This window comes from Cyprinus carpio, chromosome B9, assembly GCF_018340385.1.
Source record: "Cyprinus carpio isolate SPL01 chromosome B9, ASM1834038v1, whole genome shotgun sequence".
In the NCBI taxonomy this organism is placed as follows: Eukaryota; Metazoa; Chordata; class Actinopteri; order Cypriniformes; family Cyprinidae; genus Cyprinus; species Cyprinus carpio.
In genome coordinates, this window is record NC_056605.1 from 27,199,271 (window position 1) to 27,225,464 (window position 26,194).

At 37.0% G+C, this 26,194-nt stretch overlaps 1 pseudogene; it reads left to right on the top strand.

Moving 5' to 3' along the window:
• The first annotated feature begins 15 nt into the window (after positions 1 to 15).
• On the top strand, positions 16 to 26,194 carry LOC122138356 (annotated as a pseudogene).

The window sequence follows — 26,194 nt, forward strand, 5'->3', positions numbered from 1 at the left end:
TTGGTGGCAGTCTTTAGAAAGAACAGCTCCTTGAGATTTTAATACCTTGTTGCAGGTTGTAGCGTTCAATAGCCAATCTTTAAACTGAAAACATCAGCTGATCGGTTTTCTAGCAATTGAAGATGTGGTGGTTTCTGATTTTCATAGAATGGCTTTTGGGATTGGGCACGTGGCACATACTGGTATTTGTTTGGCAGGAGAAGTGGCGTGTGCAAGGGGACCATCAGCCCTCCAGGCCCACTAGTTGTAGACCAACAGAAAAAGGACAGACTTCTTCGGAAGGTACGTAAGCTTCCCGGATTGGGAACCACAGAGTTAATGAGCTGAATCGGATGTTAAATGAGGGAGACATACAAAATATGCAGTGGCTGGGTGTCCCCCAGGACCGATCTGAGAAGCACTGGTGCAAGTAAACAATATCTGTTGCTAACAAGTTTTACTTTGTTCATAGGTTTGGTGAATTTGAAGTACCTAAGAACTTGGACGTCATTGTGATTGGCAGTGGTATTGGTGGTTGACCGCAGCGGTGATTTGGGCAAACTAGGAAGAAAAGTCCTGGTTTCTGGAACAAGATAACAGGCTGGAGGCTTGTGTAAGACCTTTAACTGAAAAAAGGCTTTGAGTTTTTGACTGTGGTAAGATGCTCTCACCTGACTCATTGAGCTGCATTAATGATCAAAACCTGAATCTCTATACCTACTCAAAGAACGTTTGTTGTCACAGGCTTCCATTATGTTGGACAACTTCATGAGAATGGCTTCCTGAAAGTTGCATTGGAATCTGATCTCTGATGGCCAGGGGGTGCACTTTGCGGAGCAGGGTTCCCATGTGGACCCGGTGGTTTATTGGTACACAGGAAGCCCGCGTAAAGAATACACTATCTACAATGGTAAGAAGCAGATGGAGGCTCATCTGAAGAAACAGTTTCCCAATGATACTAAAGCAGTGGAGGAGCTCTTCAAATCATGAAGGGATTGTGTGCTTGAAAGCTTGTGATTATTGCACAATTAGTGTATGGCCTTTAATGTCCTTTTAAAACGGTCTCTTTTCTCCTTAGATCTGTTCCAAGAAGATCCATATGCCTCGTGTATGCTGAAGATGTTTCCGCTCTGGTTTGCTCGCTTCAGATAGTGGGAGTGGAATTGCTGATTTAATATCCCCAATTTTTAGATACTCCCCACGCCAGTACAACAGATGTAGGTCAGTCTCCTACCAGCAACCTGGACCTCCTCACAGTGTTTTCTCAAATATTTTATGGTAAGAATGCCTTATTCCTGTTTCCAACAACTTTTGCAATCAGTGTGTTTGTGGGTTTACCTAGAACTTCCGGTTTCTCCAAGTTGTCCCACCCCAAAACTCCAGTTTGCATGATTTGATGCCCTCTTCCTGCACCACTCCAAGCGTGGTGTGTACTATCCTAAGGGTGGTGACCAGTGAGATACCATACACCATCATCCGGTTTTGGAAAAGCATGGAGGGAAAAAAGTCCTTGTCAATGCTCCTGTGTCCAGCGTTCTAGTTGATAAAAACGAAAATGCATATGGTGAGTTTCCTGTATATGAGCTAGGTTTGTAATTTTTAACACACTGCAGTCCATAGCACATCCACTACCTTGCAGACGCATAGTTTTATCACTGTGTTCTCTTTGACCAGGAGTGACGGGTGAAAAGTGGAGGTCAAGACTTTGAAGTTCGGCTCCTGTGATCATTTCTAACGCTGGGGCATGTTTACACTACTATCAAGAAGCTTCTGCCTCCTGAGATCCAGGCAAATCCAACGTAAGTGCTGACGCGCAATGTTTTCATACAAGCAATACAAGGTATTTCACTAACTTAAACTCAAAACTGCAGTATGGCTAAGATTTCTGGGGTAACCTGTGCATCTCCGCTTCTCCCAGAGGTCCAAGACTATATTCATAACTCTGAAACCCAGAAACGGTGTTTTTCAGGTGTTTGCAGGCTTTAATGCAACTACGGAAGGACCTGGGGCATTTCCTCAAACCAACATGCGACTCTATAAGAGCAACAAACATGGATGAAAATGTAGGCATCCACATCAATAACTTTTCTGTGTTTTAAAGTGCATCTCTGTGCACAATTTTACTCTTATTTTAGGATGGCATATAGTACTTTGGGGATTCGGGACAAGGAAGCTGCAACCTGAAACAACATCCCCATGATGTATGTTTCCTTCCCCTCTGCCTAAGGATCCCACCCTCATGCACTCGTTTCCCAGGTTAAATTTCACGACACAGCTGTGGTACGTGGCGGCCTAAAACCATCAGCCTAAATGAAGCGCAACTAAAGTGTTTTTGTGGGTGGTTTTGCAATCTTAAGGCGCGAGTCACACTTATGGTGATCCGATACCCATGGGTCAAAAATCCAAAGTGGTTCGAACGAGTGGAATTCAATGTCAAATGAGACTGAAATTAATGAAGAGTATGAAAGCATACAAGATGAGATTTTGCTAAAATCATGTCCTCGGTTTGAATGGGACTTGTGTTCCACTTCCCCAAACTGAAAATAAGAGTAAGGTGAACTTTATCAGTTTCTATTTGAGTGCTGGCTTGATGAGGCAGTCTGGGGGCAAAAAAGTGTTATACCATAGTTACTTGTGACTTTCTGATAGGTAGCAATGTTGCATGCAGATCACTGCTCCATCAATACTGCATGGGCTGGAGGGCCGCGTATGGATCCATGCTGTCTGCAGGAGGCACAGTGCTGGACCGATGACCAGCCTCCTAGAACAGTTGCCATGACGCAGGTGTTCAGGCACTCCTGTCAAGATACGTCTCTATCTGTCAGGTAATACGGAGTTTAAAGTATACGTCTTGTTTTTTTGAGGTTTACCCTTAGCTATAGAAGAGATCATCGTTTCCTCTCAGGGCAAGAGATGTTTTCTCTGTGTGGGTTACTTCGGGTGCTGGCTACATGGTGGCACTGTCGTTTGATGCTTGCAGCGGTTATTGGATCATTGTCCCGTATGTTGACCTGCCTGCTCCAACTAAAAGAAACTGTGAAGAGTAAGGGGTCAAGGAACTAGAGTGAGAATGAGGGATTATATTTGGGCACTCTTGCATGGGGTCATTCTTTTGCTTTATTGTTGCACATTTGTTCCTTTGGCAACTTGTGTGGGAAGTCAACAGAAATTTGAATACATTGGCATTGGGGGGGCCTACAGGCGTTACTTGTAAGTATTTGTGAACTTGTCTGCCATATTGCCAGAGCTAGAACTCGAACTTGTGGTTGACTTGATCAAGTGGTTGGCAATGTAAATACGTGGCACGCTTTGCATTGGGGATTAAATGAGCGTCTGACAGTTTAGACAAGCAGTTTTGCCACAAATTGGCCAAAAGAGATGGTAGGTGTAGGATCGAATATCCGTCTGCAATCAATGTCGTAACTTTAACTGATTTGACCTTAATCCAGTTAACCCCAGCCTATTTCCTATTTTGCCAAAACCAACAGTGCCAGTGACAGTCTAGATCTATTAATATTCTTTCACTGCGGTGATTCAGGTCAGTTTAAACTCACTTTGGACACTGATCACAAACAATCCCAACATGGACTGGGGCAGATAATGTAGGATGTTTATAAGTTTCATATAGGAGCTAAATTTCACCCAAACGAGCCGTCCCCCTCCCCCCAAAAATCAGCATTATTCACACCTCAAGGAAGTTAATTAAGAAGCTACTTTCATTTTAGACTCCACATTTCTGTTTTGCACTTGACCATTCCAAACCAGTCCACATGCACTATTAGCATGACGTCCTGACACCTACTGGCTGTTTTAAATTTTTTTTTTTTTTTTTTTTTTTTTTTTTTTTTCAAATAGTATATCTGCAACATCTTGTATATCAAAGCATTATTTCTGCAGTTGTAAATGCAGGTTGAATGCATTCATGTCCTGCATTAAACTGCAGTGTAAATCCATCTAAATGCCACTTCTGATGAAGCTTCTGTTTCCTCTGAATTAAAAGAGGAATTTTGTTGATTATGGATTTAATTTGCCTAGTAAAGCAACCGGGCCAAATTGTCTTTCTAACTGCATTACTTTAAAAAAAACACCTGTTTTGAAGATTTATAGGCTTTATCCCAGGGGTGTCAACTCAGTTTTGCCTTCCCTGGTAGAGTTTTATTCAACAACACCCAAGTCATAGTTTTTCAAAAACCGTAAATGATTAGATTAGCTGGATCTGATGTGTTTAATTGGGATTTATATCTAAACTGTGGGCAGGGTGTGGCCCTCCAGAACTGAGTTTGACACCGCTTGTTCATCCCATTCCCAGTAAGTAATTTTACTCTGAGTAAATTTTCAATTAGCTATTTTATACTTGGGTAGTATTTTTAGTTCTTGGTATTTTTACCTGTACTTCAAGTATCATTACAAGAATGCAATTTTACTTTTGAGTAGAGTATTTTTGTACTCTTCAAATCTCTGGTACAGAAAATCCCTTAAAACTTTAGCTCTTTAAATGTCTCAGACTCATTGGTTGGATACAGCTGTCTATGGTTTGTCACTAGATGGCAGGGTCATTATGAGGTGCCTGCATCTGCTTTATAACTATAGTTTTTCAAGGACTTTTCAGCCCCAGCCAGACTATGTGTGAAGTTTACACTTGGGAAATTTACGGCCATCTTGTTTTTATCCAACCCTTTTTGTGCACAGATAACACTAGCATAATGCAACTCTAGAATGTGCTGGTGCATTGTGTTCGTCCTTCATTTTGATCAGGATATGTTGTGGAAACTGGTTGTCACCGTGAAAATTAGTTTGCAGTGAGTTGGAATCTAGAAGAAAATGCAGGAGAAAAACAGATGTGCTAGTTAAACACCTGTGTGGTGCTGAAAAGCTTGTGGTAAATGTTTGCTGGTGCAGCAAAATCAGAGGAAATCACTGGCCTAGAGCGTTTAGCTATGACGTATGGACTCATCGGCTGGTCAAATTTAAGTGGTCTTTAGAGGGTTTTGACCTTGACCTTCTCATCTAATAAAACGTAAAACAAATAAAAAGCAGACGAGTCGCACTAGTGCAAAACTTGCTGTGGTTGGGTTGAGGTTTGAAATGCAGAAGGCTCAAGGTTTCCAAGTAAAAATTCTTAATAATCCCTTTTATTAGTTTTTTAATGTGCTTGCGCAGTTATTTAAATTCCCTGTTTAAAAAAAAGGTTTGTTTTGGAAATAAATATTGGTCAATAGGCTAAAAGGAAACTTGTTAAATTTATATTTAATTTAAAACTTGTAGCGTCACTTTTTTTCTCTCTCTCTCTCTGGCAATCACAACCAAGGCCAATGGAAAATCCTATTGGGTTTTTGACAATGGAACCTGATCTCTATACAAAAAATATCACTTCAGTACACTGGTCTTCCTTAGTGCTTATTCTTTGTATGCAGAAATATGCATACAATGCACAGTATACATTTATTATCCCATGTAGCACTTGATTTTCTCGAAGAAAAAAACATCGCTTTTTCACAATGGTAAAACCGAAAGTCAGGTGATTTCACTGCATTGTGAGTGTTCTGTATTCTATAGTCACTACTTATAGCCGAGCTGAAATAGTTGAAAGCATTTTCTGCCTGTTTCATCTCACTGTATGCATTTGTTTGTTTTGTGGCCAGTCTTCGTCCGCTTTTTTGTTCTTGCCACCCTTTGTTGTCAAGGTGTGTGAGAACAGATCAGACTGCAGTAAGTAGTGTGTATGAGTGCAAGCATGCATGAATAGTTTGGCTAAGGTGCGTAAGCAAAGCTATTAAAAAAGTCTGATGCTGTCTAAAATAGCTCCAATGCGTCAAATAAACACGGCGGACCTTCACGGACAGGTATTAGACTTCTAGTGTCCAGCTCTCGACGCAGGGAAGCTGTTGTAGATAAGCGAGCATCGTAATCCCATCTCAAAAAGAGAGGGTAATGGAGCCCTTCTGCACAAATCCAGATTTTAATATCTTTAAACAAAATACTGCAGTATGACTTGACCGTTGTTTAGTCATGCTCTTAATTACCAGGATGGCGGGCTCCTCGCTGCATATTTCAGTTAGCTGCCATGGATTACGTAGGTGTGGAGTATTCGGTTTTGTGAAACTTCTGTGCTCTGCTTTATTTTTTTGGGGGGGGGGGGGTTTTTTTTTTTGCTGTTCTAATGCAGATGGTGGCTGTTTCCCTGTAGCTACTGACAAAGAGGATATAATGACGCCGTTTCTGCCATTCTCCCCTCATCAGTTCGTCTCTCTCGCTCCAGCACACACACTGTTGTCCCACACAATACAAAACATCACTCTGATCTGGTGGCTTTCTGTCTCCTTCATACATAGCCTTCATCCTCTGCTCTGCATCAGTTTGCCTTCTAGCTTACAAATAATACTTTCTTCACTGGCATCACACGCGCCTCTCAACGCACTTTCGGCCATAGAGGAATGGGCCGAATCAGCAACCCGGAGATATTGTTACACCTATATCTAATTGTTTCTCGTAGTTGCAGCTTTTGTGGAAAAAAAGGGACAAATGATAAGCCAAAGGCAGCACAGGGTACTGCATGGGTGGGTCTTTTGTGTGTGTGTGTGTTGTGTGTGTGTGTGTGTGTGGTGTGTGTGTGGGTTGTGTGTGTGGTGTGTGTGTGTGGTGAGAAATAGTACTTTCTCTTATAACTAGTTTATCATAAATAAATCCACCGAATTGAAGTAAAGGCACGGTTGTCTCTGTGGTGCTATGCAACCGATTGGCTCTGTTTGTGTTGAATTATCCCACAAAATAACAGGCCCTTAGCACCGCGAGCCTCTATTGGTGAGCTATGGAAAAATGACTATTTACTGCCAAGCCTAAAGCAAGCTTTATTATTTTTTTGCGATAATTTGAGCAAATAAAGGTTCTTTATTGGGCATCTGGTTTCATGAAGGATGTGATTTCAGTTATTTGGGTATCACATCTATTTTGCTCACTAAAAACTCTTTTATGTTATATTTTAGCTAGCTGATATTGTTGGAACTTGGAGTCGTTGCCTTGGTCAGGTTAGTTTAAGTCTTTCTTTTTTTTATTTTGGGGTTTGGTGGATTGAGTATCAAAGCAATTTATTTATGTTTTGAGCTACAAAAATCTTATACTACCCTTAGATGTGCATCTTGGCACATTGATGGAGGAAAGGCATACTTCAAAAGGTATCTCCTGTATTATACAACACGAGTCGGAAGATGCTGAAATTGATTCTGTTGATATGTGCTACAACGCCATCTGTGGAATCTGGTCAGAAATGCTTCTATGGTGCATCCTTTGGTCTTGCTTAGATATTATCATTAGAATTGAAGGACAGGATTAGGAAATTCATTTTCCTCCATGTTGAGATGAATGCGTATACTGGCTATGGGACGTGCATCTTGGGCAGGAGGGCCTAGTGTACCTCAAGAGGGGCTTTTCAGTTTGAGTTTTGCCGTCATTTAGAAGAGATAATTTAACACAATATGAAGAAGAGTCTCAAATGTCTGATAATCAGGTTAGTGCAGATGCTTGCTTCTATTTAGCTATTTTTCAAACTCGTTCATACAAAAAATTCTAACAGACCACTAGACGCTTAAGTAACATGTTAGTTTGATAAGTGACTTTTTGTGGTCTTTGTTTTAGTTTGTTTTTTCTTGAAATAACAATGTCATTTTGTGGCCAGGTTTAAATTAGGTTTGGAATTCTATCGATTCTGATCTGTCTGTCTGTCATTCTAATTCTATATATGTCAGTCTATGACAAATCATCGCTTTTGAGGCCTGTTGAAAACAAGCAAGGCTTTGTCTACAGTACTCTCATTCAAGGTTCGGTCTTGACTAACTTTTGTATAACTTACCACAGTGCATGATCTTAATTGAGGTCTCAAATCATATGTTTATGAGGGCTGTGATTAAAACCTAACATCTACAGAGTGAAACTCTCTCGTAGGGCTGGAAATTTGGATCCTAACTCGTCTACTTACATTTTGTAATAATTGGCGTAAATATATTTCACTGTTGCTATATCCACCACCCTGCTACTGGGCTTATTATCCTTCAGGGCTTCCAGAATGGATTATCATCAAGCTCGCCGACTTAGCGTTGTTTTTGACTTGAACAGGAATTAGAAAATGCAATGTAGGATACTGGTGTTCTGCGAGCTATTATCCTTTCTCTTTTAATCAGCAAATCAAGATGCGGACTTATATAATATATTCTTTCTTTTCTCTTTTAGTGCTTTGTTGTTATGTCATAATATTTTCATACTAGGTTATTGTAAAAAGCGTGTCCAAAGCATCGGCACAATAAAACAAAATATATGGCAATGAATAACTGTCTGTTTCTTTTTAAAATGATAGTAAATGCATGTGCATTATCTAGAAATTTACATGTTAATGTGTATATGTCATGCTTGGAAACAGATTTAGGGATTTATGTAGCAGTATACTCATTAGTACTTTTACTACAACCAGGGCACATTTATGTTACACAATTTTGTACAGGCATATAAAATTTGATTGCAAGTTTTTTTTCCAGTGTTCATTGATGAACATACTGTAAAAGAAAGAAAAATAAAGCTTTAGATAAAGAAACAATGTACCAAAGTAATGGATTCTAGCATTCCTATTATAGATACTATGTGGGCAGCGGTTTTTTCTTAAACTGATTCATTATTGTCTTGTAGGTTTCTACACTTATTGTTATGTTCATTGTTAACATTCTAGCAGTGTTTTTTTTCCACATATTTCCTGCTATCTTGAAGGAGTTGCATTTTAAAAGAATGAGTTCACGTTAAAATTAAATGTTTTCACGGCGCTAATCGCATCAAAGTGGCAGATGAGGTTTTTTTCATTCATCAGAACAATCTGAGAAATTTGTTCACTTATCATAATTTGGGTTCAACAAAATGGATACTCTGCCGTAAATGGGTGGGGTCAGCTTTCAGAATGAGAGTCGCAAACAGCTGATAAAAAACATCGCCAACAATCCACGGATGTCAATCAATCAACATCTTGTGAAGATGAAAAGGCTGTGCTTTGTAAGAAACAAATCCGCCTCTTTAAATATGTTCTTATTCCTAGTAAGTCAATGGTGGAGCCTTGAATCAGGAGAGAAAAATTGCTCCATAAGATCAAAATGCTGCATAACAAATGTTAAACATCGAACATTAAACACATAGTTTTCAAGCGTTAGAGAAGACATTCAATATTGATGTACTAGCAGTCGTGTGGTATTACTTGTGGTTATTATGATGTTTTTAAATTCAGCTGTTGGACTCATTCTGATGCCACATCTTGATGTGCCTGACAGGCAATTTTGCATTTTTGGGGTGAATTATTCCGATTTTCCTATTTTGTTATTATTTTGTTTCTCTAATTTTTTTATATATAATTTTTATTATTTATGTTGTTTGTTTTTTTTTTGTTTATATTTTGGTTTTTGTGATTGGTCTTTTTAGGGTTCTGTGTTGCATTATTTGCCTAAGTATGCTGGTTGTAGCTTTCGTAAATCTCCTTCTCACTGGGTCCATGGAGCTTGCACTGGTGGCATTTTTTATTCAATTTTTTTGTTTTCTAATATTGTTTTCTTTTTGTTTTTTTCTTGGAAAGTATTTATGAACCATCAGACAGGGTGATTCTGAAGCATGGGTACTTAGTAACGTTTATTATCCAACTGTGCATAACCTCAATGTTTGCCTTTCTCGGAAATCTTTTGTATTTAGTGGGGCATTAATAATTCTTTTTTTCATCATGTTTTTTCAGCCGTACACCACACGTGAAATGGTCTTCACTCTATCATCACGCGCCCCGCTCATGATTGTTTTTCCTATTTTAATGGACTGCTTGCAAACTTTACCTTGGAGTCGTGTAACCCGCCGTGCTGGATTTCTTTTTGTTGGAGCGTGGCGCTGTTGTCTCTGGCCTAGAAGCATTCTCCGGATGAACAAGCATCCTGTCTGGCCGGCAGTGTGCGTGTTTGTCGCGCGGTTAATCTTTCTGAATTGACCATCACCATTAGTCCCCATTCGCAGTTCCCCGCCCTGATTGGTCTCCTCAGCAAACAAGTCAAGACATTTCGCGTCAGGTGCTCGCTTAACATAGGAATTCACATTAAATATTGCTGCAAGGTTCGTTAACACACAGGGACGTTTCTAATTATAATTAGTAGAAACAAAGGATTAGTTTCATAGGTCGCTAGAAAATGTGGAGGTTTTCCTCTCTCTTTCGAATGCACTGTGTTGACGAGAAGCTTCTCTTGTTTATTGCCCAGATGACTGTTTCCTTTAATTCTGTGTATTGTAATTGATTGCTCCCGATATGCAGTTATTTTGGAACTAATTGATGGAAAAATAGCTAGTGTACTTTAGTGTCCTTGTCCGGAGGGGGGTGGGCTATATTGATAGACCAATGATAACCCTGGTGCATTCAGTAGTAGCTGAGACTTGTAAAGTGCATTGTGAGTGCTTCTTGTACGCTGACATGGGGCTGAGATGGATAACCGATGTGTAGAAAACTCGCATATGAGTCACGTGAAAGGCTGAATATGGTGGCTAAAGGAAAGAAGATGGCCATTTCGGTTAGTCACCATTTGTGTAGGCAGAACTTTCAACTGTGTTTATGTATTGTATATGAGCATTTTTCTGATTGCTAAGTATCTAAAATTTATTTTTGTCTGATTTTGTTTATTTAAAATATTTGAAGACTCATTGGGCCTTTCAAGCAAAAACGAATGAGAGTGGTGAATGTATGGACCAAAATATGAACAAACAATGAACCTTCTTTGCATTCTTCATTCTCTTCATGCCTTCATTGTACAAAGCATTTTCTTTTTTGATTGGGTTTCTTTTTTTGGAATTCATCTTACTTCTTAATTTGAAATGCCTTTAATAAAGAATTTGTTATTAAAAACACAACTTTTCACTTCACAAGATGTTTAACAACTGATGTACTGGAGTGATGTGGATCACTTGTGGATATATTGTGGTGTTTTTTATCAGCTGTTTGGACTCTAAATTCTGGCGGCAACCCATTCACTGCAGAGGATAGTGAAAGTGATGTAATGCTACATTTCTCCAAATCTGTTCTGATGAAGAAACAAACTCATCTTCATCTTGGATGGCCTGAGGGTGAGTAAATCAGTAAATGTTCATTTTTGGATGAACTATTCCTTTAATATGCTTCTAACTGCCTCCAGCAAAACTGTACTCAGTGTCTTTCATAACCATTGACCGTTCTTGTGATTCATTTCTTCACAAAATTATACAAGCACTTTTGATAAAAACCTTTGTTTGCCAGGAAAGCCCTGATAAAATCCCGGTTCTGTCCTTGCTCCTAAAGCTGTGTTACGCCAGCCAATCAGATTGGATGCTTGCCAGATCACCAGACAGAGTCACGAAGTACTGTAGGCGGCTCTGCTTATAGGCTAGACTATGTGACAAGCATCGCACGAGAGCAAAACCCAATACACACCACCCCAGCTCCAAACAGCCCAAAGAAAAACCCCCGGACAAAAATTTACCCCCACAAGGCCCTCACAGGCTGAAGCCGCTAAGCTTCACCGGGAAAAATGGTGCTGCTAAACAGGTCCACACAAAGAAAAAAAGTTTAAAACTGACTTTTTGGCAAAAGGGGGAAAAAGGGGAAAGAGGGGAAAGGGAAACATTCCCATTCCCCTTCGGGGCCCTGTTTAGGTGAAAATGGTCACACTTAATTTGAACTGGGGGACATGTACAGTTTGATTGGACTGAAAACGGGCCTGGGCCTAAAATAAAAACCCAGTTTTCCTGTATTTTTCAGTTTTTAAATGGTTTAAAAGGGCCTTTTAGACTTCAACATTTCCTTATAACACACCCCAAACACGCAAACCTATGTTACTAGGGTTAATATTTTTTTTTGTCGGATTCCTTTTTTTAATAAAAAGTAATAAATATTGATTTTTAAAAAAGTTTTTTTTTAAAAAATATCCCTCCATTCAATATATTTTTTAAAAAAAATTTTGGGGGGGCGTTAATTTTTTTTTATATAACAAAAAATATTTTTTAATTCGGGAAAGGTTTTTAAAATTGAAAAAAAGTAAAATTTAAAGACTTTTATAAAAAAAAATTTTAAAAAATGCTGTTTTCTTTTGAACTTTTTATTCATAAAAATTCCTAAAAAAAGTATCAAGTATTTTCCAAAGAAATTTAAACGGGAAACCCTTTTTTTACAAACATTGAATAAATCCCCATTTTTTGATTGATTTAGAAGGATCATATATGACTGAAGATTTGAAAATGGCTGGAGATAGGGCTGATGAAAATTCAGCTTTGCCTCAGTGGGAAAAAATAAAATTTTAAAGTATTAAAATAGAACACAGTTGTTTGAAAATTTTAAAATGGGAGCCAAATTTTACTGTTTTTTTATTTTGAAACAAAAAAATGCAGGGGGTTGGTGATCATAAAAGGGAAAAATTAAAACATTTTTTTTTGGGTTACAACCCCTTTTTAACCAGTGTATACAGGGTTAATGGTTTTTTTGGGTTTATTTTTTTTTTTTTTTTTTTTAAAATTTATTTTAAATTTAGGGCCCTTTCTTCCCTGAAAATTTTTGAGATTTTAAAAACTGGTAAATTGGGACTTTATTTTTTACTTTTAAATTTTTTTTTTTTAACTTTCAAATTTTTTTTAAAAAATTTTTTTATATTTATTGCACCCTTTTCACAAACTAAAATACCATATTTTTTTTAAAATGCTAAAAACAGGTTTTTTTTTAAAAAAAATAAAAAAATTAAAAAACCCAAAAAAAAAAAAAAATTGGGAAACCCGTCCAGGCTTAGTCGGGGGGCAAAAGCCAAAGGTGTCCTTTTAAAAAAAATGCCTGGGCCCAAAAGAGCGCAGGGAAAAAAAAAACTTTTTCCCTTTTTTCATTCCTTGTCTCTTTTTCATGTCCCTTGGGGGGCTTGTTACTGGGGAAAGATAAACTCCCATCAGAGATTTTTTTAAATTTTCAATTTTTAAATTTCTGAAGCAGCTTCATGTGATCGCAGCATATTTTTTGGGACCAAATTTCATCCTTTTCCCCACCGCAAAAAAATTTTTTTTCTCTTAAAAAGTTTCGAAAAACATTGGAGGTATCTTTGCCTCTTTTGGCAGGAAAAGAAGGGCTGTTTTTTTAATAAATTTTTTTCCATTAAAATAATAGGGGGCCCCGGACCCAAAATTTAGTTTAATTTGGGTGGGTAAATTTGTAGCAAAAGGGCCAAAAAACATTGTTTTGGGGCAAAAATTTTAGATTTTTTTTTTCCATGGCAAAAATCAATTTGATATTAAATAAAGAAAAAACCGTTTCCCTGAAGATAAATTTTTTAAATTTTTTTTACCAAAATTATCAAAACCCCCCAATTTTTTTATTAGTAAAAATACATTGCTAAGAACTTTATTTTTGGGGACAATTTAAAGGGATTTTTCTCAATATTTAGATTTTTTTGCAACCCTCAGCTCCAGATTTTCAAAATTTGTCCACCATCTCGGCAAATATTGTCATAGATCCTAAAAAAACAGAACTCAAGGAAAGATTATTTATTTCAGCTTTCAGATGACGTATAAATCTCAATTTTGAAAATTTTGCGACTTAAGGTTTGTGTCCAGGCACATATATTATATTAAATTATATTATCCTTAGATTATATTATTTATATTATATTATAATTATATTATATTAAAATTAATATGATAATTATTTATATTATTATATTTATTATATTATATTATTTATGCGGGCAGGCTTAATTTGCTGCAGCTTCAATCTTTTTAGTATTTTTACTGTATCTTCCACCATCATACGTCTGTGACGTACAGCTATTAAAATTATTCAAATAAAACTGCCAGTTTCCTGACGATTTTTTGGGGGCATTTTTTCAACATTTCTGGCTGTGTTTTTATTTTTCAACACATCTGGTGGCTCCTTCAGCTTCCTTGTGGCATTATGGAGTAGCGCAAGATGGTCCACTTGGCTGCGCACGTCATTGCAATAGCTCGAGTGGATGGCCATTAGATCATCCACTGTACTGCATACCTAACCGTTTTCATGACAATACTGCAGCATTCATGCTTCTCAGTTGACATGCTTTTTGCATATACTATATACAGCAAAGTTCACGTTCTGTGGATCGGTTACCACTTTTTGTTGCATGGGACGAAATCCTAGTTTTGTGTAAAAAGGTATGGTGAGAAACAGAGATCTCGAGATTGTAGAATGCCTCCTTTCACTCTTCAGAGGGACTACCAAACTCAGATTGATAAATGTTTGCATGGGAAAATGGATTAAAAACTCTTAAATGGAGAGCGGCTTTGGCCCTGCTTTCTATTATGCTGGAAATGCTATGCTGAACTAGTCCTCATCACTTTAGTACATTTCAGTGCTCTCCCAAGGGTCGCGTCATTTCCCTCGTAAGCCCACTGTTCTCTTGCTGTCTGTCTTTCTCTCTCTTTCTCTCAGGGATGTTTTTTTGTCCAGCAGTGATTTGGCATAATTCCAAGTGGGTGTGTAATCCCTCTGTTCGACTCTTTCTCTTTTTATAGTGCCATTGTTTGTTTGATTTATGGAGAGGTCAGCTGTAGTGTAAAGCAGGCCCTTTATATTTTCCTCTTCCTGTAGTTTATATTACCTGGGCCTGCAGTTTGCTTTGAACTGCATGCGTAGGAGGAGTGGCTGATGGAAGGCAGAAAGTGGCACCGGCAGGCCACAGATCTGGCATTAAATGAATTGACATTTCGTTGAGAACAGATTCCAAGAGGTGTTTAGAGTAGTTTTGTTTCATTGAAGTATGTTGCCTTTGTTATCGTGGAATGTGAAAAGCTTTTAGTAATTGGTGTTAATGAGGGGTGTATATAGGTGGTGATATTAAGAAAAAAACTGTAAATATCTGTACAGAGAAATCAGAGCAGACTTAAAAAATATTTGAGGCCATGCAAATATGTAGATGAGTTGTTTTTCTTCATCAAAAACACATGGAGGCATTACATCATTTTGCTGCTCAGCAATGGATGCTCTGGCGGTGAATGGGTGGCCAGCAGAATGATAGTGCGTAAAACAGCTTGATAAAAACATCACAATAATCCCCAAGTTATCAAAAGGACGGCAGTCCATCATTTAAACATATTGTGAAGTAAATAGCTGTGTGTTTGTAGTAAATGCAATAAAACATTGAAATGTCTTTTTTACTTCAAAACTGTTGCTTTTAAGATATCCATAATAGTGCTTGTCCTCCCCCAGTGAAAAAGTCATCTCTGATCAGTAGAGAAATATGCACAGATTCAACCACAATTCCCAATCAGTTCTAAACATATAACAGTATGATGGTGAATTTTAGCAAAAACAGGGGATGGACTTTTTTTATTTTATTTTTTTATTACCCAGAGGCAGCAGCTTTAATGGTACTGTTTTTGGTTGAAATTGATGGTTTACTAGTTCCTCACTGTGGCTTAAAGCTAGGATTTTATTTTATGTTTTTGTTTGTGTTGCCCCCCCCCTACAAACATGCATGTGTTTACGACTGAATTGCATTAATTGATGTACTGGCGTCGTGTGGATTAGAGATGTAATGCTTGTAATTTCTCCATACATCTATTCTTGGATGGAGTAGATTTTCAGTAAGATTTTTCCCTTTTTGGGCAAACTATTTATTTAAATTGTTTTATTATAAACTATACATACAAGACCTTATTCAGAACGGGGTAAGAATAAAGTAAGAACTTGTGAACTTAAGAAGTTGTGTAATTTCAATGCAAAAGAAAAGAAATTCCTGTGCAAAGGTGTGAGGCAAAATCCCATTTTTAAATTAAAAGATTCCAAAGATCTTTTTATACTAATAACATTACTTGATTTATTGTATCACAATAAGACGCAGGAACCCGTTTTAAGAAACTAATATTATGTTTGGTTCTGTCTTAATTTGAAATGTCTATACGGATGATTTCCCGGCTTGGAAGGTGCGTCCATTTCGGCAAATGCCTTCTTTGCTGACTCAGCAGCTTCCTTTCCTCACGGCGCAATGTTGGGGACTGGCTCCAAGCGTGTAATTGCATCTGTTTCAGTCAGTAATCAGAATATTGCCAGTAAACACACACTTTAAATTGTTTGTCTGGTGTTTACAACGCACACTGTATCGCTCTGAATAGAAGGATTTGAAATCTGTGCTGGGCATAACACAATCTGGGGAGGACAAGCTGCCAGCAGTTGAGGCAGTGCTTTGAATCATGCATGTGCTAGAGGTCGTTCCTATGCTTCATTTCTATGGGCATGGACACTGCCCCCTCCAACCGCATATGGGCCGATGTCTTCTTGACAGGTGACATTTTTGGCTAGTGAAAGGGGAAAGGCATGTTCTCATTAATGAGCTCAGACAAAAAGTTTTGTGTCCTAGACTAGTGTGAAAATCATTTCAGTCTTATATAGGTCATATCATTTGCCGTTCTCAGTGGCAAGCATTTTCATCTGATTAACATGCCTCTAAAAAGTTCATGTTTTGTTGACACTGAGGTCATGTTGCATGCGTGTATTTTGCCATGTTTTGTCTTCGTGAAGCATGACGGCAACAGGACGAACTGCCTATTTTGAATAACTAACAAAATCTGTTTTCCCCCCTCTTTTTCCGGTCTACGGTTTTTTAGAAACTTGTGTTCTTACCTTCAAGAAAATTTGAATAAGGCGCACGAGGACACCATTCATGATTTGCAGTCTGGACAGTTTGACGCTTAGTTTCGCGCAAGTTCATAACGCAGTCTGGCAGATTTTGGGCAACTGGTACGAGATTGTTCTCAGAAAATCACAGGTATATTATGATGGGCTACACATTTGAATTTTTGAGCTTCCCAGACTCAATCCAGTCTGAAGGATATCAACATGTTTGATAATTTGGGTATGTTTTTTTTTTTTTTTGTGTTTTTTGGGGGGGGGGAGAGTTTTTTTGAGCCTGATTAGAGAACACCTGTTGTTTTTATTTGGTCATGAGTCAGGTTTCGCAGGTTTGTGTTGGTTTTGTGTCGCTTTTCATAAGCTTACTGTGCCGTATTACTGTGTGTTTATACAAAATTCCCATTTCTTACTCGTAGCAATACTCAGTCGGCCACTAAGGGTAACAGTGTTGTGGAGCACTTTCAACATCTATCCACTCATTACGTGTGTCCATGTGTTTTTGTCTCTAAGTCCAATGAGGTGCAAATATTTTTTGAGTTTGTGTTCGGAACAACTTGTAGAAGTAGTGTGTGCGTCCTCATGTCCTTTAGCTTTTGCAAACACCCAGTTTTTGAAGTGTAGGATGCCTTATGTAAAAATCCTATTCAATTTATGAAGGTTGTTCCTCTGAAAATATATCCTTGTAGATGTAATGATTTTAAAGAAACATTCATGAAAAGTTGCTTCACAAATGTTTAATGTTTATCAACACGCAACCACAAAATTTGATATATAGAGTTGAATTATAGCCAATGTTTCCTATAGGCCAGCATAACATTAATGCCAACCCCGTATAAAATGCGGTATTTTTTCAAGGATTTTGTGTATTGAACTGAAAATATAGCTGTGAAAATATTTAAACGAGAAATTTATAATTATTCTGAGTCATACTGAGTTACAATTGATGCCCACCTTTCAAAGGTCAGCCATACTTGCCTCATTTAGATTTTTTATAGAAACGTATTGTTCATATGTAATATGGGAAAGGAAAAACAAATGCATGCATACCTTTCCACTGCTCTGTTGTTTTTGCAATCGTTAATTTTGCAGACAATGCGTCGCTTTGCGTGTCATGCTCCAGTTGATTTGCTTGATCCCCTAATTGCTGCTTGCACCTATATTATGGTTAGGTAAATATTATATTGTCAATTCAATTACTGAATTCCTAGGAGACCATTTAAAATTAACATTCGGCTTCTTCATAAGCGTTTTCTCAATCTCACTGCTGCACATTTGCAATTAAAGTGGGACAAACACAATACAGGTCACTACCTCCACTGAGAATATTGTGTTCAGTTAAAACATGGCCTTTAAATATTAGTTTTGTCTAGTATATCTGTGGTTTTGTGTGGCTTGTATAGATTAGTTTGCAGTTTTTAGAAAATACACACGATTTAAATTCCATTATATTTATCTATTTAACCCCCCTTCAAAAAAATCTCAGACCACTTCATGTACATGTGTACCTTACTGTTTCTTTCACTATTGCAGTCTAGGATTCGTTTCACCCATCGTATAAAAACAGACAAATTGACCCTTACTGTAGGATAAGCAGCCTGCCACTAGGGGGGGCAACAGTGTGGTGCAAAGCTGTTTTGAAATCTACCAACCATAATATAGACCATGTGTTTTTGTTTTTCATTTCATGTCCTGCTTTCTAATCTTAACTGGTCTGAGGATCAGACATAGCTTTGTATCTGTCATAGTTCTCTTGTTTTTGATTACAGAGATCCTTTTTTTTGCATTTCCTCTAATTCGATCCATGTCTATTCAGATGCATAATGTTCCACACCAGTGTTATTTATTGTTTTTAACTAAAACTGCTAAAAATATTTTTCATTATTTGAAATAAAGGTGACAGCAAAATATTCATATTTAATGAAAAACCTAAACTTAAAAACTAAAATTAGAAATAAGTCTAAATCGAAGTACTAAAATCAATAAAACTGAAATAAAACAAAATCTAAATAGATGAACTAAATGAATAAAAAAAAAATGTAAAATATATTTTTTATTAAAAAAAAAAAACCCTATATAAATAATTGCAAAAAAGACAAAATCACTACAAATTCCCTAAAAATTAAATTAAAATTAAAGTTAAAATGAGAACTGAATTTAAAATATTAATAAATACTAGTATATGATTTATACTAAAACAACACTTTTTTGTGCTTGAAACAGGGTACTACTGTGCTACTCACAAAATTTTCTGCAAATATATAGAGAAATAGTAAAAGTAGCTTGGAAGAATGATAGACTCTAGCTTATGGAACTGTTGTAAGCAATTCAAATCAAATAATTTTCTTGCCCTGTAATTATAAGAATGAACTTTTCCTTAATAACATTCTCATTATCTCTTCTTGATTCCAGGTCTCTCATTTTATGCAATGCCGTCCTGCTTGTACTTATGACAGACAGTCTGTGACGAGAGGAAAATTGACAGGTTAAATGACAAGTGGCTTCAAGCTAGAGGATGCAGGTCTGTAAATAGAGAACTATCATTCTATCAGCAGCGTGCCGCGGGACAGACCCTCAGTGAGCGGAGGAAACATGATCAAGGCAAACACCGGCCCACCTGCGCTCTGGATCGTGTTCTGTGCTCTCCACTGGCGGCAGGGAGGTATGATAAACAGCTTCCTCCTGAATCCCTATCACTCCCGCTCTCCTCTGTAATGGTGGTATGCAACAGATTTTTTGTTGTCTGTGCTGCGGTGGTATAGATAACTTACAGCTGAAGTCTGCTTGTTGGTGGTCCGGGTCGCTTTCTTAACTGGTCACTGGGAGCATGCCACACATCCGCTATCCTGATAGTTGCAGAAAAATCGACCTACATTTAGATAAAAAATAAAAAAAAGCATGTGGTAGCCTAAAATTACATGACTAAAAAATATGGTCCATGGTCAGTGTCAATGTGAAATTTGGGCCTGGACAATAGTGTTATTGTGTTTTTTCTTCGTCCTTTTAGTAGATTGGCAATAAAAATAGCCATCCACAGTTGTTGTGGCAAAAAGCTACTTAAGTTTTCTTCATTCTCCTCCGGACAAATAATATGGGGTCGGAACAACATGAGGGTAAGTAAATGATGTCACAAATTTTCTTTTCAGTTAAACTATTCCTTTAAAAACTATGTTTTTTGGAGGCAAAGTTTTGTTGGATAAGTATTTTTTACGTAATTTCTAATTCAACAAAGACTCTTGAGAAAAATGCATCGCTGTTTTCACATATTAAGCAACACAATTAACATTTATAATTATATAATAATAATAATGATAAAAATTATTGAGCAGCAATAAAAAAAGCACATTAGAATGATTTCTTATGGATCATGTGACACTGAAGCTTTGCATATCAGGAATAAATTGTACTTTATAATATTTTATGATATTAAAAAGTTTTTTTGAATTTTTATAATATTTCACAATATTACTGTTTTTAAAGTATTTTTGATCAATAAAATGCAGGCCTTGATGAGCATAAGAGACTTTTAAAAACATTAACAAATTTTACTTTACCTCAAACTTTTTAACAATAGTGTACACACTCAAAGTTATTTTGCACAATATTTACGCCCCGTAATGCCTTCTTTGCAGACTTGCTATGGTTCCACAGACTGCTTCTAAACCTGGCATGATGTGCACTGTAAAAATGCAGAAATTTGATTTGATAAAAATGTAACTTGCTTACTGAATCCAAAGAAATGTGAATTACTTAGACACACCAACACTAAGACAAAACACATTTCCCTACCATGTAGGCCCAAAGTAGTCGCCTGGACTATTGAGCAATTTTGATGATTTGAGAGTCTCAGAGCCCCTGGCATACATTGTAACATGAATCAGATTATGCTGTTTTCTGTTATAGGATTATTATTTTGATTGTTAGTTTGTAGTTGTATAATCAAAAGCTAATCTTTTTACTTCTGCAATGTTCTCTTTTTCAAGTTGAGGTCACTTCATGTGTTTGCTAATTGATGATTTATTCTGATTTGATCTTTAATTTATTGGCTAAATGAGACTTTTTGCCTTTAGTAAACAATCAGCCTAGAATTCCTGACGACAGATACTGAAAAATCTCCTCAACTGGTATTTTACAAACTAATGAATGTTTTGATGCAAGAAGTGAGCCGGCAGTATTTTATGTAAAAAAAAAAAAAAAAAAAAGCAAACTGCTACATATCACAGCAAATGTTATTTTTACCCCAAACTGATGAACTTGTGGTCACGAATAGCACATATTCCCAGAGTTCTCCGACGCTGTCCATGACATTTACATGTTTTTCTTTGTTGGAGTCGCATCTGGGCTGTGACTTGTACCTGACTGCAGTGGCGGCAGCATGACAAGGTCACAGCTGAGGCAGAACACGGAGGCCTAACAGAGCTCTGGCTCCATGTCCAAAACACTGTCTGCCCCTGCACATTCATTATTCAGGAGCCGCAGCCATGCTCCGACAGCTCCACTAGAATGATAGCCCCGGCTCCTCAACTGGACTATTAATTTGAAAAACCTCCGCGAGGAATTCCTGTTAGGGGCTTTATTGAAATCTGTCGGCACAGCTACTTCCTTGCAATCTCCGCTGTTACCCGTTAGCCTGTCTCCCTCCCGGGCATTAAGTGGCTCTCTAGACCTGTATTGTATTCTTATTCCAGGTCGAGCCGGAGTATAAACCCAGCGGAATTTTATTCCCAGTGAATTTAGAAGTGATATCTGTGAGCATGATCATTTCTAATATGCATGATGAGATCAAATTTCCTTTTTCACAGCATGAGCTTATTTGTTAATATTGGTCCCTTTTGCTTTAGCATCAGTTTGGTTTCTCTAGGGTTGTATTTTCCCTGTAAACAGTGTCTAAAAGCCTCTCGGTGCATGTGTTTCAGTTTATTTGTCACTTAAAAAAAGAATCATTACCACATTTCATAACACTGCATGGGAGCGCCGCTCAGAAGATATTGCTAAAAAGCAGTCTCTCTTTTGGACCAATAATAAAAGCAAAGTGTCATTTTTTATAAATTACACAACATAAATATAATAATATAATATAATTACATGAAAAGGCTCAATAGGTGAATCTCATAAAATATCCAAGAACACTTCCAGGTCACATTTCATCCCTAAATGTATGGATTATAATAAGAATAACAAAAGAATACTAAAAAGTTTTTTAGGACTATTTTTGCAATTTTGAAATAAATGTGGCCTGGACATGTTCTTGACAGTTGTTTGATAAGATTTTACCCTCACATGAAGAAAATTAAATTAGCGTTCATCTCTCTCCATCTTTTTCCTTCTCTCTGCGGTCTTTCCTCTTAAACCCATTTATCAGTCCTCTTTTTATTCCCAGTGTGTTGTTAAAACAGGCCCAAAGAACAAGCTATTGATTGAATGACCTCTAAACATAATGAGAGCTCATATGCTAATGGTGCTTATCACTTTTTCTGTCAGTACCCTGCAGACAATTACAATTAAGTACACAGTCAGTGCTGTGTTCCATTACAGAGACAATGTTTCTGCTCCGCATAGTTTATATAAACATTATGTAAATCCACATATCGTCATTCAGTTTGTCTCCCTTTTGCATGGATTTCAGTCTGGGCTTCCATAATTGCTGTGTTTTATTTTGAAGAGTATATACACACTGATGTTGAGTTTATTTTCACAAAATGAAATGAATTTCTGGATGATTTCAAATGTAAAGCTACTTTAGGAATCAACATTAGAGTTTTATTAACCCTCCTCCCCTCTTAAGCTCCCCAAATGAAATGCCTGCAGTTGCTCTTGAACCCTTTTGTCTTCAGATACGATTCTGAATCTCTTTTGAAAGTCCATAATTACTAGAAGTTGCAGGAAAAGCTCAAGTAGACTGAAACTATTTTACTTTTTTCTTGTATGAAAAAGTAAGACTGATTTAACACAGGTGAGGGAAGCTAAAAGCTTAAGATTAAAATTAGTGCAGATAATCATGTTATGATATCCAATAAATTACTGGTATTAAAATTATGTACTGTTTTTTCTTATAGACAAATAAAACAAACAAAATAAATAATTTTTTTATAATGGTACAATGCCTAAATACAATATCTTGAAATGATTGCAGATAATTATTATCATGTTATGGCTGATACAATAAAAGACTGGTATTAAAATACTACAATGTTTTGTCTTTTTGAAATTAAATAAAATATATAAGTAAATGCATAAACAAATAAATAAATAATTAAAATATTAATTTATAAATTGTATTTAGACATTATAATGTACAAAATAAAAGATTTGAATAATGTATTTGATAAAGATTACATTTAACATTTAATTTGTCTTTGTATGTTAGTATTATGACAGTAAAGCTAATCTAAAAAAAAAAAATTTGTATGCACAATTAAATATTCAGTATTGGCTGATATGTATTCAATATCCGTACAATATCAATATCCGTGTGAATAAAAAAAAAAAAAAAAAATCTCTAATAACAGTCAATAACTGATGTGGTACCAATGTGTTGTGAATAACTAAGCATTATCATTGCATTCAAATATTTCATTGCTTTTTTGCTTTAATCCCGCCTTCCATTCAGGATAAAATTGGGGTTGTTATGTGTCCAGTAGGTTTGACCCCCAGGTTCAAAGACCACTATGATGCCTGGTCCTCCTCCTTCCTCCTTACTGTGTTTATCTTTATGCTCTTGTCTTTTCCACACTCTTTATCTTTTATTTAATATGTTTTACTAATCAGTCCTTGAGGATGTAATATTCTGTTCTGTGCCTCAGTGTGAAGATTTGAATTGCATTATGATTTGTGATTGTTTTTTCTTCTAAGTAGGCAGGATTTTATTGAATAACCCTTATGCCAGCATATCAGTGGAACAGAGAAATATTACACTGAAATTGTGTTATTTCTCGCTAACTTTCTCTGACTGTTTATATCTTTATTTGTTCCATCCATTTTAGTGTGCATGGGCTTTCCCCAAAAGGATAACTTGGAAACTTTGAGGTCTATTGAGCGGCCAGTGTTTAGATAATCAATCATACAACCCATGTCCCCGAAATGAGCGCTCTTATGTCACTGATGTGGAACGACACGGACTGAATTCACCATTGAGATTCCAGGGAGAAATGAGGTCATCTTCACTGGTGCTCCTGCATACGAGAATACAGCAATCCATAATCACACCAGGATATGATGCTTAAAAAACATAACACCCGGATATTAATGAGACACATATGACTCCCTTAAAGCGATAAAGATTCCCATTAAGCGATGCGATTATGCACCACTTATACTATGCCCAGACGTAATCTGCTTACTTTTATCACATTTATTACACTGATTTTAGGGGGAAATGTTAAATGTTAAAACTGAGCTGAGAGTGCTATATGCTTTCTGACAGCTGAAAGCATTATCAAATTATTGAATAATACTTCATAAACACATTGGATGATGAAGAAGAATTTCCACAGGGTCATGTTTTCATCTCATTATAAGGTACTTGTGAACTTGCACATGTGGATGGAGAAAATAAGATCCAGATATCTATATTATTTCTTGTCCACAAGTACAGCAACACAGGCTATCAGGAGAATCCCTTTGTTTCTGGTTTGAATGTTGTCTTTCTCCATCCTGGCTTTTGAATGTTTGTCTGTGCAAGGCAGCTGGTCGTTCGGCTGGTGTCAATTACTGTCTGTGTACTCAGTGAAAATTGTATTTGTATTGACTGCAAAAGAAAATATGGTGACTCAGTGTGGGGGGGGAATGGTTTGATGAAAATCATTTGACGAACCGAGTACATGTTCCTCTTGTTTTAGAGTTTCATTTTAGGTGAAATGCATGCTGAAGAAACAATCATTTTCAGGCTAATTAATCTTACAACCCAGTGTTTTTAAAATATTAAGCTGTGCGCAAAACAGACAAGAAACCGCAATCCACATTTTGTTCCATAACAGATGCAGAAAGATTTTAGTCAGTGTTTGCCATGTCCCTCTTATTATAAGCTACTTCAAGTTTTGTTTTCTCACAAAGTTGCTTATAAATATGGGTAGTTACAATATTTGAAGAGTTTATTTTCAGAATACAGTCTTATATCTTCCCCACTTTGCACAATGAAGTTAGACAACAGCTTACTACAGTTATCAAATCTTTCCACTTGATATATTATGTTATGGGGCAGCTGTGGCCTAATGGTTAGAGATTTGGACTTGTAACCAGAAGGTCGCAGGTTCGAGTCTCGGTGCTGGAAGGAGTTGTAGGTGGGTGGGGAGTGAATGAACAGTGCTCTCTTCCACCCTCAATACCCATGGCTGAAGTGCCCTTGAGCAAGGCACTGAACCCCCAGTTGCTCCCCGGGCGCTGGATATAGCTGCCCACTGGGTCCGGGTGTGTTTCACGGTGTGTTCACTTCTCACTGCTGTGTGTGTGCACTTGGATGGGTTAAATGCAGAGCACCAATTTTGAGTATGGGTCACCCATACTTGACAAATGTCACGACTTTCACTTTTTTTTTTTCACTTTCTTTCACTTATTATTAATCGCTTTTTTCCTTCCACATTTCTACCAATAACACATAATGCACTTTCCTTATAGATCTATGCACGCATTTACTCTTACAGAGATAGTTCTGTTGTCATTTACTCACCCTCAAGTTGTCCCAAACCTGTATGAATTTCTTTCTAAGAATACAGGTAACCAAACAATTGATGGTTCCCATTGACTTCCATGGTATTTTTTCTTAAACTACGAATTTTCATTTTTGGGTGAACTATCCTTTCAGATGTATTAACTGATTTAGATAGCAGTTTTACAGTATACATGAAACATTAATTTTTTGTTAAAGGATATAATTATTTGTAAAAAATTTAGATTAGGTTTTTAGTTGCTTTTTTAAATTATATTTCAATAGACACTGTTGAAAGAAGCTTTCAGTGAACAGTGCTTAAAAGAATTTTTTTTTTTTTTTTCTTAGTGTGAAAAACATATTAATAAAATGGAATAGAATGGTAAAGGTTCTTAATGGAACCATAGATGCTAATAAAGAACCTTTATTTTAAAGAGTATAGACCTTTTTAATGCATGTTTTAACACAAATACAATTACTGCCTTTTATTTTTTTTATGAGTAAAACAGAATGAATAAAACCCATTTTTCAATAATTCAACACCTAACAGACTTATTTCACACTCTTTTTTTTCAGACCCGGTTGCTCGTTTTTCTTCCAAGATCTGGCAACACAGATTTTAGAGGCCGTGAAGGAGAGACAATGCAGAAGTCGTGTCCTGTCCCTTGAGAGGGACATTTTTGTGCTGCCTGTGCATCCCATAAGAGTTCGATGCTCTGAATTATTGAGAGGAAGACCTAGGCAATCCATCACAAGAGAGGATACATGTAGACCGCCTGTCATAGCCGGTGGAAGTGGGTGGGGGACGCGTGAAAAGTCACCTCACGGCTCATCAACACGTTATTGAGAAACATCTTCACTCCCTTCTTTTGGCAGGGCCAGGAACCATCAACATCGACCCCTCTGATTGA